Raw genomic sequence first — 17331 nt, forward strand, 5'->3', positions numbered from 1 at the left:
TAAATTTTTTTAATAGTTTACAATGTGAAACGACAGATAAGTGAGGTTAGATCTTCTATATAACCACATATATTACAAGTTTTGACGTTGTAAGCTCACACACTCAACACTTAATTGAAGTGTGATTTGATAGAAAAATCCAATAAATCAAATTATTCTCCAATCAGTCCACACTTATATGTGGTAGGTATACAAAACAGACAACATTTGATGTGTCTTGTGATATGATATTACAGTTTTTGGATGCTTATTTAGTCCACACTTAACTGTGGTGTGTTTACTGAAATTTTTCAATCTTCACTCTTCTCAGACGGCATACGATATGTTGTGTGATAGCATTTCAGACGACGGCTATTCTCCGTCGTCTGATAGACCATCACTCGACAGCTCCTCAGACGACATAAAAAAAATGTCAGACGACAGACTTGGACTGTCGTCTGATGATGTATATGGCATAGTGATACATAAGCTTTATTGATCCCAGACATATGCCAAAGTTCTTCTAACCAATAAATCTAACTTATTGATCCCGTATAGAACTCAAGTAGCCAAACTATAATTTACTTCACGTTATGATCAGGTTCAAGCAAACATGTTCAACTCCATTAAGCACAAAAGAACTAGGAAATCATGTAATTAAACAAGAATATCGACTATGATCAAACACTTGTATTCTTAACTTACAACTCTCTAATCACAAGATTAAAAATCTTTTGGAACCCTAGAAAACATCTACTCTTGATCAAGCCTCACATTTTCAAACCAAGTAACTAATAAACAAAACTTAAGTCTTATTGATCACGAGCAAAAATTTTGAATAAAAGTTTATTGAAACAGTGATTGGGAATTTAACATAGCAATCCATGAATTCAAAAGCAAATCATCTAAAGAAATAGAGTAATCATACTAGGGGCTTCATCTCAGCCCTAGCTAAAAGTTTATAAATACATAGACAAAGAAAAGATGACTAGAAATAAAGATAGCATGGAAGAAACAATGGAAGAGATGGGAACTCGGGTTGAGTGATGGTGAGGCTCCGTTCTTCTTTTCCCTTATGCAAATATTGTTGCTTCTCTTCTTATTGTGTTTAACGTGCTTTTAGGTTTATGCTTTTATTCCTCTTGAAATGCTTTTTGGTCTCTCATTGTCCAATGCAGAATAACTTTTTTTTCTCCAAATAACACAATGTTATTATCATCAATGCAAGATTAACCTTCCAAATATGTGGATACGTTCAGCCCTTTTCCTTATAATATTAAGAATGATGGACTTGGGCTTCACGAATTGGAATCATGAGAAGAAACACAAAATTCGTCCAAATCTGCCTCCACGCGTTGCGTTCACTCAAACCTTCATAACTTGCTCTAGAAGAATGCAAATCCACTTCCGCAAAATTCCTCAGAAAGCTAACATCCGTAGTTTTCCAATGGTATATGGCTCGCCTCGAGATTCCTTGTGAGTAAGTACAGTTTAATCCTCAAACTTGACGTACAGCATGGCAGTTTCTGGATCACTCAGGATAGAAAGCGCCTTTGCAATCCTCAGTTTGACTTTTAGCTCCAAATTCTTCTTCTCCAACTTGACCTACAAAACATAAAAACCAAGTAAATGACTCACAATTGACAAGAACTAAGCATATAATCCTACATCTCAGGGTATAAAAGTGTATGAAATATGAATCTATCCAGAACTTAAGGGTCATAAGAGTTTGTTTTCTTCTCTTGGATGGCTGATGACTGTGTCAGAAGATGCAATCGTTATAAAGCTGTTGCACTCTTTGAATCGTACCCAAATTAAGTTGCCAAAGAACAACAAATTCAGACACATAAGATCGTTTTGCTTATCAGCAAGTCCATCTTTAACATCGGATTTCGTTGTCATGGTTCTTAGTTTTGATTATTGGACTCATTGGAGAAGCCATTTGGCCTTTTGCAGAGCAAAGAACAATGAATGGACTACAGTACTGGATACTTGGGAAACTGCAACTAACAACTACATTGATCTCACTTATTATAAGAAGCAATTTTATGTCTTGGATGGCCAAGGTCGTGTTTTGGTTTGTGACATTGAAGACCCTAAGAAAGCAAAAACGCGGGTAGTTGTTCCACAGATACCATGGGATATAAGACGTACGACCTTCTTCGCTTGATGAGACGAAATTACACCTGGTGGAATCAGCAGGAACCTTATTGGTTGTAATTGCAGAACGATCAAGACTGGGGTTTCATCGGAATATGGTTAAGGTTTCTGAGGTGCCATTTAGCAACCGCGATTGGACATACTCCGAAGTCAAGAACTTGGGAAATAGAACATTGATTCGACTCAGGTTATTCCTTTTCAATTGAAGCTTCAAACTACTCCCACATCAAGTCCAATCGCGTTTACTACAGCTCTGTTCTGTTCAATTTGGACAAAGGAGTCGTCTCCAACATGTCTATCTTCACGGTAGATGAAATGAGAGACCCTAGCTATGTCGTGTTTATGGATCCAACCCAGTTTTTAACCCTGTTTTTAAGTAGGCTGGGAACTGCTTTTATATGATGATGTTATTTTTTTTAAACAGATTGGACATTGGAGGTTATATATTATCATACATTGGTGTAGACTCTGATGCACCCCAAGCCAGTTCCACTTACCCTACGTTAGGACACCACCGAGCTAATTAATCTTCATAAATAGTTGCACTTGGCTAGCTTCTACTCCTCCCTATGCGCATCAACATTTCTTTCTTCCCAATTTGACTGCAGGATATTGATCAAAAGCATCATACATCAACTAAACTACGTAATATTTTACGTAAAACTTCATTTTGATCTCGAGTCTAACTAGAGCGAGATAGTTTAGCTAAATCAAAGCTTTCACCTAGTATTAACTAGGTCCCCTACAGGCATATGTATATGTTTAGCAATCTCGAGCTCTGCATTCACTTTCATTGCATTACTCTATCTGGTACCTGCTTGATTGCTAGTCATGCTTTAGTATTGCATTACTTATCGTTTGTCTGTTTTTTTACTTTTTCTTTCTTATAGTAATATCGTATATCTCGTAGTATATCTACGTATGTTGCTAGCGCGTTGGGGTTGTCGAAATAGCTAATCGAAAAAGAAAAAAAAAATATTGTTTTGGAGAACGTTTTGTTCATCTAGATGACGATCTCGTTGTCAATCTATTTCTGCATTCATAGTCAGACACAAAGCATATATTGATACGTACGTCCCACCTAATTAAATCTTTGAGAGTCCCTCAAACCCAGTAACCACCACCTAAATCTTTAGCGCATTTATTACGAGAGCCACCACCTAAATCTTTAGCGCATTTACTCGGTCGTCAGTTTCACTAACCAGTAACCACCACCTAAAAAATGGCATATAAATATTGCGTTCATCACAGATCTTGACCAAAACTATTACTACTACTACTAACCAACATCTGCAGCCAACACCGGTACCCATAACAATATGGATCCCTCAAGCTTCCACATAGCAATGTTCCCATGGTTCGCCATGGGTCACATGACCCCCTACGTCCACCTCTCCAACGAGCTTGCCTCTCGCGGCCACCGCATCACTATCTTGGTCCCCAAGAAAGCTCAAGACCAGCTCCAACACCTCAACCTCCACCCCAACCTCATCATCTTCCGCCCTGTCCTCGTCCCCCACTTTGAGGGCCTCCCCGAGGGCACCGAAACCGCCTCCGAGATCCCCTTATCCGCCAGCTGGCTCCTCGCCGCAGCTGTGGACAAAACCCGGAAACAGCTCGAGGAGTACATGCAGGCTCACAAGCCTGACATGGTCTTCTACGACGCTGCATGTTGGATACCGGAGATTGCTAGGAAGCTTGGGATTAAGACCGTTTGCTATAATGTCGTTTGCGCGGCTGCTCTTGCATGTGCAGTTGTCCCGGCTAGGAAACTGCCCATTACGGCGGAAGACCTTGAGAATCCGCCGGCAGGGTACCCTTCCAAGACCGTAGTGCTTCGTGGCGCCGAGTCCCGGTCTTTGATGTTCCTTACAAGGCCGTTTGGGGATGGTATCACATTTTACGACAGGGTTACGAAGGCGTTGAAAGAATGTGATGCCATATCTATTAGGACATGCAGAGAGTTAGAGGGTGACTTGTGTGATTACATGGAAGCTCAGTTTAACAAGACTGTGCTTTTAACTGGTCCTGTGTTGGGGCTCGGAGATGAGAAAGGCCAGCTAGAAGAGAGGTGGTCTAAGTGGCTAAGTGGGTTCGAGCCTGGATCCGTTGTGTACTGCGCATTTGGTACCCAGTACATACTTGAGAAGGACCAGTTTCAAGAGCTGGTGTTAGGGTTTGAGCTAACCGGGTTGCCATTTTTGATAGCACTGAAGCCACCTATGGGATGTGATAGTGTGGAAGAGGCACTGCCTCAAGGGTTTGAGGAGAGGGTTAAAGGGAGAGGGGTGGTGTTTGGGGGTTGGGTTCAGCAGCCATTGATCTTGAGCCATCCCTCAGTCGGGTGCTTTGTGAATCATTGCGGTTTTGGTTCTATGTGGGAGTCCTTGCTGACGAACAACCGGATTGTGCTGGTGCCGCACTTGGGTGATCAGATGTTGAACACCAAGCTACTGGTGAATGAGCTCAAGGTTGCAGTGGAGGTGAAGAGGGAAGCGAATCGGTGGTTTTCGAAGGAAAGCTTGAGCAAGGCTATTAGAAGTGTGATGGATAAAGAGAGCGAGGTGGGTGTTATGGTGAAGAAGAACCATGCCAAATGGACTGAGACACTATCAAGTCCAGGGTATATGAGTGGTTATGTTGATAGATTTGTCCAGAGTCTGAAAGATCTTTGTGAAGTTGCTCGAGACTAGTGTTTGTTTTAACATTCGCACCCTCTGTTATCTTTGTGTATTTTCTTGCTTTTAGGCTTTGCCTTATAAATTGTAGTTGCCACAAATGCATAGGTTCTTCCCAAACTCAAAGGAACCTGTTCTAGGATATTTCATATGTGTATCTTAGTCTTATGCCATCAGGATATGTAGTTGGAATAAGACTATGTATTCCTTATCATTACCATATTGGTACTTTGTAATTCTCTATATAAAAGGATTCTATTAATGAATAAGATGATGATTCTCTATTCTCTTACTAGATCTCTTTATCTCTACTGTTTATACTTCATCACGTTATCATGCACTTTGTTCTAACCCTAGAGCCAATAACCCACCATTTGTTTTCCGAAACCCTAAAAAAAAGCGTTTTCGGCTCCTATGTCCGACCGCCGCCACCGCATGTTTTTCCCAGCCACCGTCCGACATCACCGGCTGCCAATCCCGTCGCCCGCCGGCGATTTTTGGTTTCCCCCGACTACAATTTTTGACTTCTTCAAGTGTTTGAAGTTTCGAAAAGTATGTTTTGAAACCCTAAACTTTTCCAAGTTCAATAACTCAGGGAGGATAAAATCATTTCCTCCCTTCTCCATCTCCATTATATGCTTGGAATTTTGTGCGTGCAGGTAAAAATCCTAAAATTTTATTCGCAGGTTTTATTCGCAAGTCAAGAGTGTGTTTTTGTCCGGGTCAAGAGCGTGTGATCAACCCCGACCTTTCTCCGGATTGTGTGTGATCAATCCATAAGACAAACCATTAAAAAAGCATTATTTGTGACCTCTATCGAGTCTCATAACAGCTTGGTTTTGTATGCAAGAGCAACGTAACATTCTGCTCATTTAAGTTTTGACGTACTCGATACCTAAGGCAAATCTTCGCTTGGTTTCTGTGGAACCTTTCATTGGAAATGATTAAACCACATGTTTTGACCTCCAGGCTAACAAGCTTAGATGTCGAGATTTCACATCTCATGTGCTCAAAGTCTTTGAAGTGCCTATAACATCCTTGAATTTCGAATTTCTATTTTTAAAAGGAAAATTATTTTCGAGCTATTTTTATTTCAATTTCTATTATTCTTCAAATCCTTTGTGGCTTTTGAAAATTATTTCAATTTTTAGTTTGTCGAAAATTTTAGGATTAAACTAGACGTCGTTACGAGTTCATGAAATTTTTCAGAGCATCGTTTGGATATCAGAGCTATTTTTAATGATTTTTGGAAATTGGTATTATCTAAAATTTTATTAAAAATAGATTTTTAAGGTGGCATGATCTGGGCCGTCTAATCATTAGATTGTTTGATCTCAGCTGTTGAATGGTGTGTATATCTAGGAAGAGAGAATGAGATCAAGATCAGAACAGATTAGTCTCAGATCCAGACCGGGTCAGCCTCGATCTGAATAGCAGCAACGGGTCGACCCGGACTTTTCTTCGTCCTCCGGTGACGGCGTGGCGGAAGATTGGTGGCGACGGCTTCATCTCGTCCTCCCCATCCTCCCTGCGGTCTCTATTTCGTCAAACGAACTTCGGTGAAGGAGATTCGAGCAAAAGAATGAGAGACTGGGTCTGCCGGGGACTTTCCGATTCCGGCCCCGACGACGACCACGACCGGTATGGATAGCTTCATCTCCTTGTCCTCGACATCCCTGTGCCTTCAGCTTGCAGAGATGAGGTCCGGTGAGAGAGAATCAAAGGGAGGAAGATTTCTGAGTTTCCCGGCGTTGTTCTTGCTTTTCCAGCAATCTTCGAATTCGGTACAGGTATCAAAGTTGGTCTATTCTTCAAGCTCTATCTCTGTATATGCTTGAAATTGTATTTGGTTGAGTTTTGGAGAAAGTGAGGTTGTTTTGGCCACACCAGTAATTCTGGGTATGCAAAGTCTCTTTTAGTCATTGCGGGCGTACCACCGCGCGGATGCGGAATGTAGTGGTTGTAGTAGCGGGGTGCACTTAGCCTTCTGCTTCTAATCAAGCGACTGAGGATGGAGAGAGGACCAACTCCACCGCAGCGTTCTTCAGATTCGCCTTGCGTACTGGGCAAGGACTTACAGTAGTCCGCCTGAGCGTCACAATATCGATACTCAACGTAGGGTCGAGCAGAGCTTCAATTGGAAAGGAGAGGAAAAAAGACAAAGCTCCGGAGAGCGTACAGGGAAACGAAAGCAAAGCTCCGGGGAGCGTCTTGAGGTTCAACTGTGTTGAAGGTATTGTTTTTGTAATTGTTGAGTTGTTGAGTTGTGTGTTGTGAGAATCCTCGAACTCTTTTATATAGAGTTATTTAGGGCCACTGGTATTGGCCCAAAGCATATCAAAGACTTGTAGGAGTCTTCAACGTTATCATAAGTAACCCTTATCAACTCTTCGCCATTGCTCTTCTTGAAGGTAGTAGAGTTGGTTTAGAACTCTTCTTGACGTATGCATGAAATATAGCCTAGGACGTTTGCATCCTACCTCAACACATCTTCATGCATGCATTTGATTGGAGGAAAGTCGTACGTAATTGCACTTCCATGCAATCAAGGATAACTATGCTTTTATTCAAAATGCTGGCGGGATTCTTTTCCAAGCCGAGGTGAGGCCAAGTCAAGATGCACCCATGCATGCACACGTACCCGTCATGCAATTAAGGCATTCAAAATGTGGCACCGCGCGGGATGCTCTATAAGATTCGCCTAGTACCACATTAAACTGATGATCACGAACTTAACAAAGTTATAGGTACATTGGCCTTGAATCAATATGAAAAAACACTTTTGCACTTCGCTTGCTCTGCCCTTGAAGATATTGTACTATACATGCACCTCGCGCAGATAATGTCCTCGAAGAAATGTACCTCGCATGGATGTACCTCGAAGGGATGCACCTTGAGTAGACGTTCGCTTTGAATGGATTCAAAATTGCCCTTCGCTTGAGCTCTTGGCGATGGCGAACCATCTTTTTGACATTCGAATCATGGAGTGACTTCACTGCCCCCCCCAGGTGTGAACCAAAGAGAATCAAACCAATGGACCATGTCGGCGAACGGCTGCATAATCTTGAATTTTTTTTTAGAGGCCACAGGTGTTGGCCTAAATAATGACCAAGACACCTCAAGAAGGGTATAAAGTCTGAAATATCTAGAACACATATCTACCCTAATGTGCCCCCCAGTTTTGATGTCTGTTCGGCGATACTTGGGAAGAATGAAGGACATCAAACTTTAGTATGCCCCCCAGTGAAGGAGTTGTAGTACCGTGCATCATTGAAGTTAGCAAACACCGAAAAAAGGTCATGGATCGGCCTTGGTAGATCCTGGTGTATGAATAAAGGTACATAAAACTTGTATGGATGCCCCCCAGTAAAAGAAAGCATGCTGCAAGGTCATGAAAACACATTGAAAAAGCATATTGCAAATTCGCGCGTATCCTGACCTGTCTGTATTCAAACTGCCATAACTCTCTCTAGAAATGTCGGAATGATGAACCATAAAATCCTCTAGAAAATAGACATCCAGAGCTTTCTGTTGATATAAGGCTCGCCTGCTGGTTCTTCCTGGATCATTCCAGTTTAATCGGCGAAGTTGACTGTCCGGTAGTGGCTGTTGCAACTTTCAGCAACCATTAGAATTTCTTCTCTGACTTGACTTCGCTGGCAGCAATTCAAGGCATATGGAATGCCTTCTGTATTGTCTCCAGGCCTTAGGGATAGGCCTCAAATAAAGTTCAAGCCTTTTGGAGGCAAAAATGTTGTCTTGCATTTCAGCAAAACTAAGAATCTCTTTTTGTATTTTCTGCTATTTGATTTTTTTTTATTATTATATTTTTCTTTTTCAATGCAAGAAAGAAAGAAAAATGAAAGCAAACAGAAGTAAAAATTGAAGTAAAGCTAAGAGTAAGGGAAAGAAGAGAGTATAGCTCGGTTAGTTACCCTTCGTAAGGCCACGGGGGAGGCCACCAATGCTTCACTCCAAGCCTCGTCGCCGTTATGTTCTCGGCTTGAGACTCTTGTCGTCGAGAATTTCCAAGTGTTGAGCAGGGCTGCTTCGCGTTAACAACTTGAAAATTTGGGCATGGTAGTTCGTAGGGTACGTCTCGTTGCCCCCCACGTATCCTTGTCTTTTGACCAAACATGATCTTCAACTGCATTCTCATGTACCGTATGCTGTTGAGATCAGCCTTGTTGCCAACTATCATGTCATAATGCATGATCTTATCAGGTATAGCCACGCATTGGTCATGGAAGAAGACCATATCAGGAGCTTCACTGGTCTTGAACTCTTGTGGAGTATGATTATCTGACAGACGCACCAACATATAGTCTTCATCATATTCATCATAAATTGGCTCTGTGTCAAAATCAAATTTTGAGTCACCACAGTCCAACGAATCCACCTCTGCCTCTGATGCAGATATATGAAACCCATGAGCATCATGTTCATATGCCGCCAAGTCCCTGCTGCACACTAGAGTGAGATGACATTGAGAATACTCGACTTTACACCCATGTATAATAAACTTGCAATTATGAGAGTAAAAACGTTTCCCACATACAGTACTAAAGCCATAATTTGGCCTTTGAACTTGCATGCAGAGACTCCAATTATATTGGAATGTGAAGCCACGGATTGGCCTGGGGATTTGATGTAGGGTTTGACCGATTCCATGCAAACGTCCAGTAGCTAGGTTGAATTGACCATATCTTTGATTATGATCATATCCAGTAGCTTCTTGACTACCACCTTCCATGATAAAGCCAAAAACCCCTTCTTTATTGCATAAGACAAATTGAGCATACTTGGATTCTTCTTGGCCAGTAGGATCATCATCTCGGTGCAGTCGTTCTAGGGCACAGTTTTGCCCCCATGTGTTCGAGGGCACCGCGCGGGATGCTCTTCTTCAATTCGAGATGCGGCGCGAGATGTTGTCGAGATTCCATTGAGATGCTTTCCTCATTAAACAGTGGCGAGGTCGCGCCAATCCACGAAGTCGGGGCGAGGCTGCCAGGTCAATGGCGAGATGCTTCCAGCAAGGAGCTCAGGTCATGGCGCGAAACACCTTCCCAGTCGAGACGCGATGTTGCTGTTTTGATATGTGCGAACTCCTCAGCTCGCTTCATAATTTCAGTCCTCCTTAATTATATGTGAAGGCCTTTGTGCAATCAACCCCTACATCCAGCTCGCGTGATATTGTAGGCGAGGCAGCCCGCCTCTAAACCCAATATTATTCGGGCTCGCTAGTGTGATATGGGCCATGAATTTAACTAATATTCACATAGACAATTATTGTCCAGTAAAATATTAATTCTGAGTGTAAACAAAGGTTTTGGGAAGAGGCCGGTGGCTGCTGTGCACGGCGGGTCGACGGCGGTTGTTCTTGTTTATTTCTGGCTCTGTTAGCATATTGAATATGTATGAGTGATTTGAGATGCTTGATTCTGAAATTGGTTGAGATTTGAAGCAAATGTTGTCTTGGGATTTTGAGCTGAGATTAGAGTAGATGATACTATTGGGTTTTCTGTTGATTTTGGTTTATTGTTTGTGGTGGTGACTGCAGTATTCTTGTTCCATTTCCAGTCATATGAAGTGCAGGAACATGAATTTGGATGCTTGATTGGTAAAAGATGAGATTTGGGTGATAGGAAATGGAGCTGTGTTATTGGAACAGGGAGGTGAAGATAGATGTGTATAGTACTAATACTAAACTTGCCGGAGTTAAAGGATGCAACTAAGAACTGTTAATTTGCGATATGGAACTAGGAGCTTGATTTCAAATGGAGAAAGTGAGTGTTCGAAAGTGCAGGAGTTGGACAACTTGAGAAGTAGAAATTGGCTAAAGAGCTTATGGGTGTGCTTAGTAAATTTTGAGGACATGGTCGTATCAATTTGAAATAAAATGTCAACATTCTTGGAATAAAAATTTGATACGAGGATTGGAGGCACGTTGCAGTTCCAGAAGCAAAAGGATATGGATTTCAGAATGCATGTTGCAGTGTTACTAATTTTAATTGGCGTCAGAACTAACGCTTTGGATTCCGGGTAAGGTCTTTCTCGGGGAACCTTTATTTAAATTGATAATTAGGTTATAATTGAAATGAGTGCTTTGTGTGCAATTGAGTGATAACTCTTGGATGTTATTGTTTTTCTTAAAAGCATGTGTATTCATTGATTTATATGAAATTGATGTTATTGCTTTTCATTAAAAGCATGTGTTAAATATTGTAATGCAAGTGTTGTTACTCATTGACATGCATAATGCATTGTGAGGAATTGTGAGAGGTGAGAATGGTGATTCTTGAGAGGAGAATGAGATTATTAGAACAGATATATTTTGTGTAGTTGAGTTTCCTCATGGGGACTTCCAGTAGCTATGATCAGCCCACCTGCGCAAATTAGTAAAGAAAGTATGCCCTTTCGACGTATGAGTCGATAAAACGATCTTTCGGGTTTCGGGAGTAGGGACCATGAGGTTAACAAAAGACTAACAAAAAAGGTATTGGAGTTTATATATTACTGATTTGTTAGGTTGTATATTTGAGACATCTACACGGTATGGGACGTGTAGGCTCACATGTCTTGGGTGTATGGACTAATTAGCCAGTAATAGAGTGGAGGGAGTGCATTGGCATTTATGCATCGATCATTGTCGTTATTTATTTAAAGTATTGTTCGATATGTGATAACTTGATTGTGTGACATAGTTAAGAATAACGTTAAGAGGTTTGGCCCTACTGAGTGTATGCTCACCCCTATAGAATCTTGCTCAGGTGCCTAGGTGGACACGTCTTTCTAAAAGACTAACTGTGACGTTAGCTTACGTGGACGAGAGTCGAGAAGTACGGAAGATTAGAAGTGACATAGATTCACAAAGGCTCATCTTTTTGTATTTGTAATTGTTTTGTTATTTGTAAACGTTTTATTTTCTTTTATTTTTGGAAAAGTATTTGAAATTGTTTTAGTTTCTTTTATTTTTCCCGCTCACGCCTCGGGTACGGCGTCCGGTGCTTAGAAACCACCGACACCGGGTCCGGGGTGTGACAGTGCCACATCGACAAAGCCTTCAATGGTAATCTGTGCAAAAAGTAATGACCACAAAATACTGTGGAATGCACTTATGGAGCGTTTCTTGAAACGTCCATCAAGTGGATTGCTTACCACCTTATTTGACTACATATCGTTGATGATATTTCGTGGCATCCTAATCCATAATCTTTAGCGGAATTGTATAAACGCTAATGAGATAAATGTATTAGCATGTGCACGTGGGATTAACCCCTAGTGTGGTAAAGGTAATGTGGGTCACGGCAACGGTAAAGAAGCCGCGCCGAAGTCTAGAAAAGAGGGGGAGGTGCCGCCGGCCTCCTGATCTAGACACAAATTTGTCAAAACTACTTATGCCAGCTCCGAACAATGCAACAGTATGGATCTCCAGATCACTGGTTGATGAGTTGTCGAGCTCATCCTCAAATCATGAATGCATACAAAAAGGTATGGAAAATCAATACGAGGACAAGAACGTCATCCTCATGATCGCGGATTTCAAAGATTCGGATCCAGCTCTAGCTACCCCTGACTTTAACGTCATCGGCTAGATCGACTTTGATTTTCTTTCCAAGCTATATGTAATAAGACGTCGTATCGATGTCCTTTGTTTATTCGAGACCTCGATATATACTTACATTAGCAATAATGGCAATAATGAATGCCTTGAGAATTTTTTCGAAGTTATGAAACTATTCTCCTCTTATGGTTCGTATTGATTTACAAACAATATGTACATTTTTACGTCGTCCTTAGAAGCATGGCATATTTACAATCTACATGGTTAGATTGTGCCGTTTTGGTCTTTTCCAAGTGAAGATGACGCACGGCCTTGCATCAGGATCGCCAACGTGTTTCCGGTTAAGTCTTCTACCCTATAGCAGATTTTCCATCATCAATTGTTCAACTAGGCTCATCCAAGCTCAGTGTGATGTCTTAGAATTGTCCGAAATTAAGGAGATAATGGTTTCAAGTGTGCCTCGCACTACCGACCATCCACGGACATGTCTGGTCATACTGAGTTGGAGTTACCGAAAGCTTTTGATTTTGGATCCCCCTACGCTATTAAATCAATTTTTGTCTTGCAAAAGACGTTGAAGACTTATCAAAACCGGACAATCATCATCATGATCAAATCCTCTAGGTCCTCTGAGTTAGAATATGTTCATGTCAGGGAGCTTTTGCTAATTAGTCATGGAGTTTACGACCTTGGAACGACCGAAAGGACTTGATTTTGATCATATACACGTCATTTTGGCTTCGGCTTATGCCCACATGCCATCCGCAAGCTCCAAAGCATTGCCAATGCCAAATCTACAAAAAAACAGCAATCTGTCCCTTCTGGACAGTCAACTTCATTTGAGCTTTGTGAACAGTTCCGGACGAACCAGGCAGTGAGATTTATATCATTGGAAAGCTCTACGAGTCTAATTTTCAGAACTTTTCGCGATTTGTCCATATCTATTTTAACGAAGAAGTTATGGCTGTTTTAGTGTGCAAATGTCATTTTGCGCCAAAATTTTTATGCACTCTCGGGATTGCAGCTTTTTGTAGCTTCTTTCAATCCCTCTAAATGGTTCAACTGGAACTATTTACTCTCCTATCTACTTTATTTTGTAGATCTATCTCATAGAGACATTGAGTACTTCGCAGATAGTGGAACTATCCACAACATTCTAAGAAACCGACAACTATCTTTGGATTTTGGCCTTTGTAAATCTTCTGTGACTTCAATAATTGAATCATACCAATCATTCAGGGATGTAGTTTAGCTTGAATCTTGATGCCTCATGGCACTATGATCAACGTCACAGATGCCCTCTATGCATTGAGATGCAACCGAACCATGTTGAGCTTTAAAGACATTCCTGTTAATGGTTTTCATTTGAAAACACATTGAGAATGAACAAGAGTTCTTTTGTGTGTACCTTCTCATGAATGCGGACTGAAGCGCATCTTGGAGAAGTTTATGAGTCAATCTAGTGGACTGTATGTCACTATGATTCGAATATCGAATCACATCTTGTCGCCAAACATGATATTTGGGACACCGACTCATATAGGTTTTGGTATGACCAAATCGGTCATCCTAGAAGAGATATAATGGTCCAAATTTTGAGAAATTCTCATGGACATCCATTCTTCCGCTCAAAACGAAGACATTCGGTGACGCCATAGTTGTAAATGGCTACACCCTAGGGACATTGACGTCACCCAAACACGGCTCCAACTTCCCGGAGGCCGTCCAGTCAATTCCTCAAGCAATTGAGGTGCACCGGTCTTCCCTTGATGTCTCATTGGCCCCCTGCAATGCTCATTGCTCGTTTTGAAAGCCTATTCTTTAGTGAAATTAGGTGTGAGACCCTCCTACGTTAAATGACACAAAAGTGAACATTCTATTCTTACATCAAATTATGTAGATCTATACAACCAATTTGCATACACCTTTTTATGCTTTATGGTGTTGGTTGAAGTGTTAACACACCGGTCTTGTGTTACGCTAAATGACACAAAAGTGAACATTTTATTCTTACATCAAATTATGTAGATCTATACAACCAATTTGCAGACACATTTTTATGCTTTATGGTGTTGGTTGAAGTGTTAACACACCGGTCCTGTAACACATTATTATCTACTACTTATGCTGCTTATATTTCTATGGGCTCACTACCCATTCTTTAAAAAAGTTTATCGGGATATAAGTGTCATGTACCCTATGTTCATATGCAATACGGTCTCACCGAAGCTACGACCAAGCAACTTTAGCTTGTCGCTCGAACATTATTGATGCGCATTAATCTTTCTATTGCGTCTTAGGGCTATGCAATATTTGCATGCAGCTTTACTATTCATCTATGACCCACCATCATTGAATATTTTTGTACTACAACTCGTGACTGTGTATGAGGATTGACACTAAATTGCAATCCTTGAGCTCAAATAGGATCGAAATGGATCTCCAATCCTTAAGCTTTGCTAGATGTTATTTCTAAGTGTCAAATCGCACTACCACTGCGCATAATGATGGGTCATTTCAGATGAATAAGTATTTATAGGGCTGGGCACTTAGTACTGGAATCCCGATCCCGTAACCGGTCCTGTCCTGAAAGTTAGCGGGACGAGAAGGGATAAGTTTTGAAAATGGCAATCCCGTCCCGTCCCGTTATGGTAATGTTGAAACGGGACGAGATGGGATCGGGACTATCCCGAAAAATCTCGGCCCGTCCCGTAATATTAGAATACCTGATTTTAATCATTTTATATTCGATTTTTTAGGTTGCATGATGTTACCATGCACTCAACCACACTCAATTCGGTCTAAAACAGTAAAACCTAAACACAGAAGAAAATTCGATCTCACTCTCTCAAACATAACGCACACCTCCATTCCCTCCACTCCTTCCAAGCTCTAGCCTCTCAACCAAATTCGATCCCCAAATGCTAAACCTAAAACCTAGTTTGTCTCTCCCAAATTCGATCCCCAATTCGATTCCCAAACCTAAACCTCAATTCGATTCCCAACTTGTTAATGGCTAAAGGGAAGAAAACACCGGTTCGTCCTCAACGAATTGCTTCTGGTCTGCAGGCTTCTTTTGAAGCAATTTCTACTCAACCGGATCGTCCTTCATCAGCAACAAGTTGGTCTGCACTTCTCCTACCAACTGGAAGTCAACCCACTCCTGCAAATCAACCTGATGCGACCCAACCTGCTGCCAGCCAACCTCCAAGTGAAGCAGTTGCATCTACAGGGGAGATTGATTTTGAAACATCAGGTATAAAACGAAGCTTTGTAGAATTGTTAATCTTATGCGCAGTAAATGATATTAGAAAAGGTTTTATGTGATCAAGATGCATATTACTATTTTCCTTGTGTGGACAGAGCTTGCCCACTTCATCTTCTTCATGCACCAATCTACTCAAGTGATCTGCCACCACATTCTCACTTCCTCTTTTATATTTAATTTTCAAATCAAATTCTTGAAGTAAGAGTACCCAACGGATCAGCCTTGGCTTTGCCTCTATCTTGGCAAGTAAATACTTAAGGGCAACATGATCGGTGTAAACAATGACCTTGGAACCAATCAAATACGATCTGAACATGTCTAGAGCAAACACAACCGCAAACAATTCTCTCTGTGGTGGAATAATTGAGCTGAGCATTATTCAAAGTCTGTGAATCATAATAAATAGCATGAGGAAGCCTCTCTATACGTTGCCCCAAAACAGCACCCACTGCATAATCTGATGCATCACATTAATTCAAACGGTAAGTTCCAATCCGGAGGCTTGATGATAAGAGCTGAAGTGAGGAGTGCCTTGAGCTTGTTGAATTCCTCAAGACATGCTTCATCAAAGACAAATTCTGCATCCTTTGCTAATAAATTGCTCAATGGCCCTGCAATCTTGCTAAAATCCTTTATGAAACGCCGATAAAACCCGGCATGACCAAGTAAAGAACGCACTCCCTTAACTGTTGTTGGTGGAGGAAGATTGGTGATCAAATCCACTTTTGCTTTGTCAACTTCAATGCCTTTACTTAAAACAACATGGCCCAACACAATACCTTGCTTGACCATAAAATGGCACTTCTCCTAGTTAAGCACAAGGTTGGTCTCTTGACATCTTTTGAGCACTAGAGATAAATGTAGCAAACAATCATCACAAGAGGAACCAAAAACAGAAATATCATCCATAAATACCTCAATAAATCTCTCCACCATGTCCGAGAAGATACTCATCATACACCTCTAGAAGGTAGCCGGTGCATTGCATAAACCAAAAGACATTCTTCGATAGGCAAAAATACCAAAAGGCCAAGTAAATGTAGTTTTTTCTTGGTCCTCCGGTGCAATAGGAATTTGATTATAACTCGAATAACCATAAAAAAAACAATAATAATTGTGATCGGCCAATCGCTCAAACATCTGATCAATAAAAGGCAATGGGAAGTGATCCTTGCGTGTGGCACTATTGAGCTTCTAGTAATCAATGCAAACTCTCCAACCCGTAGTGACCCTTGTAGGAACCAACTCATCTTTTTCATTCTTCACAACGGTTATTCCCGACTTCTTAGGCACCACTTGAACTGGACTCACCCATTCACTATCGGAAATTCGATATATAACTCCAACATCAAGAAGCTTCAAATTCAACACACACAACTTCTTTCATTGGTGGATTCAAACGCCTTTGTGCATCACGTGTTGGCTTCACATTGTCTTCAAGATGGATGCGGTGCATACACATTGTATGACTAATACCTTTAATATCTACAATGGACACCCAATGGCTGTTTTGTGAGCTTGGAGAACCTGCAACAGCTCTTTTCATCATCTTCACAAAGGTCCGAGGCAATAATCACCGGTAGTGTCTCACTCTCACCCAAAAATACATACTTCAAATGTTGGGACAGCGGTTTGAGCTCTAGCTTTGGTGCTTGCTGAATGGAAGGCACAACTTTGTTTGT

At 41.2% G+C, this 17331-nt stretch overlaps 1 pseudogene across 1 annotated transcript in view; it reads left to right on the plus strand.

Annotated features, from left to right (window-relative positions):
* Positions 1 to 17331, plus strand: part of LOC101292394 — a 1325780-nt pseudogene that overhangs the window by 588780 nt on the left and 719669 nt on the right. The window contains exon 108 of the transcript XR_184374.1: positions 3436 to 4797. The product of XR_184374.1 is annotated as an uncharacterized LOC101292394 (transcript). The remainder of the gene's footprint in view (positions 1 to 3435; positions 4798 to 17331) is intronic.

Source organism: Fragaria vesca, linkage group LG3 (assembly GCF_000184155.1).
Source record: "Fragaria vesca subsp. vesca linkage group LG3, FraVesHawaii_1.0, whole genome shotgun sequence".
In the NCBI taxonomy this organism is placed as follows: Eukaryota; Viridiplantae; Streptophyta; class Magnoliopsida; order Rosales; family Rosaceae; genus Fragaria; species Fragaria vesca.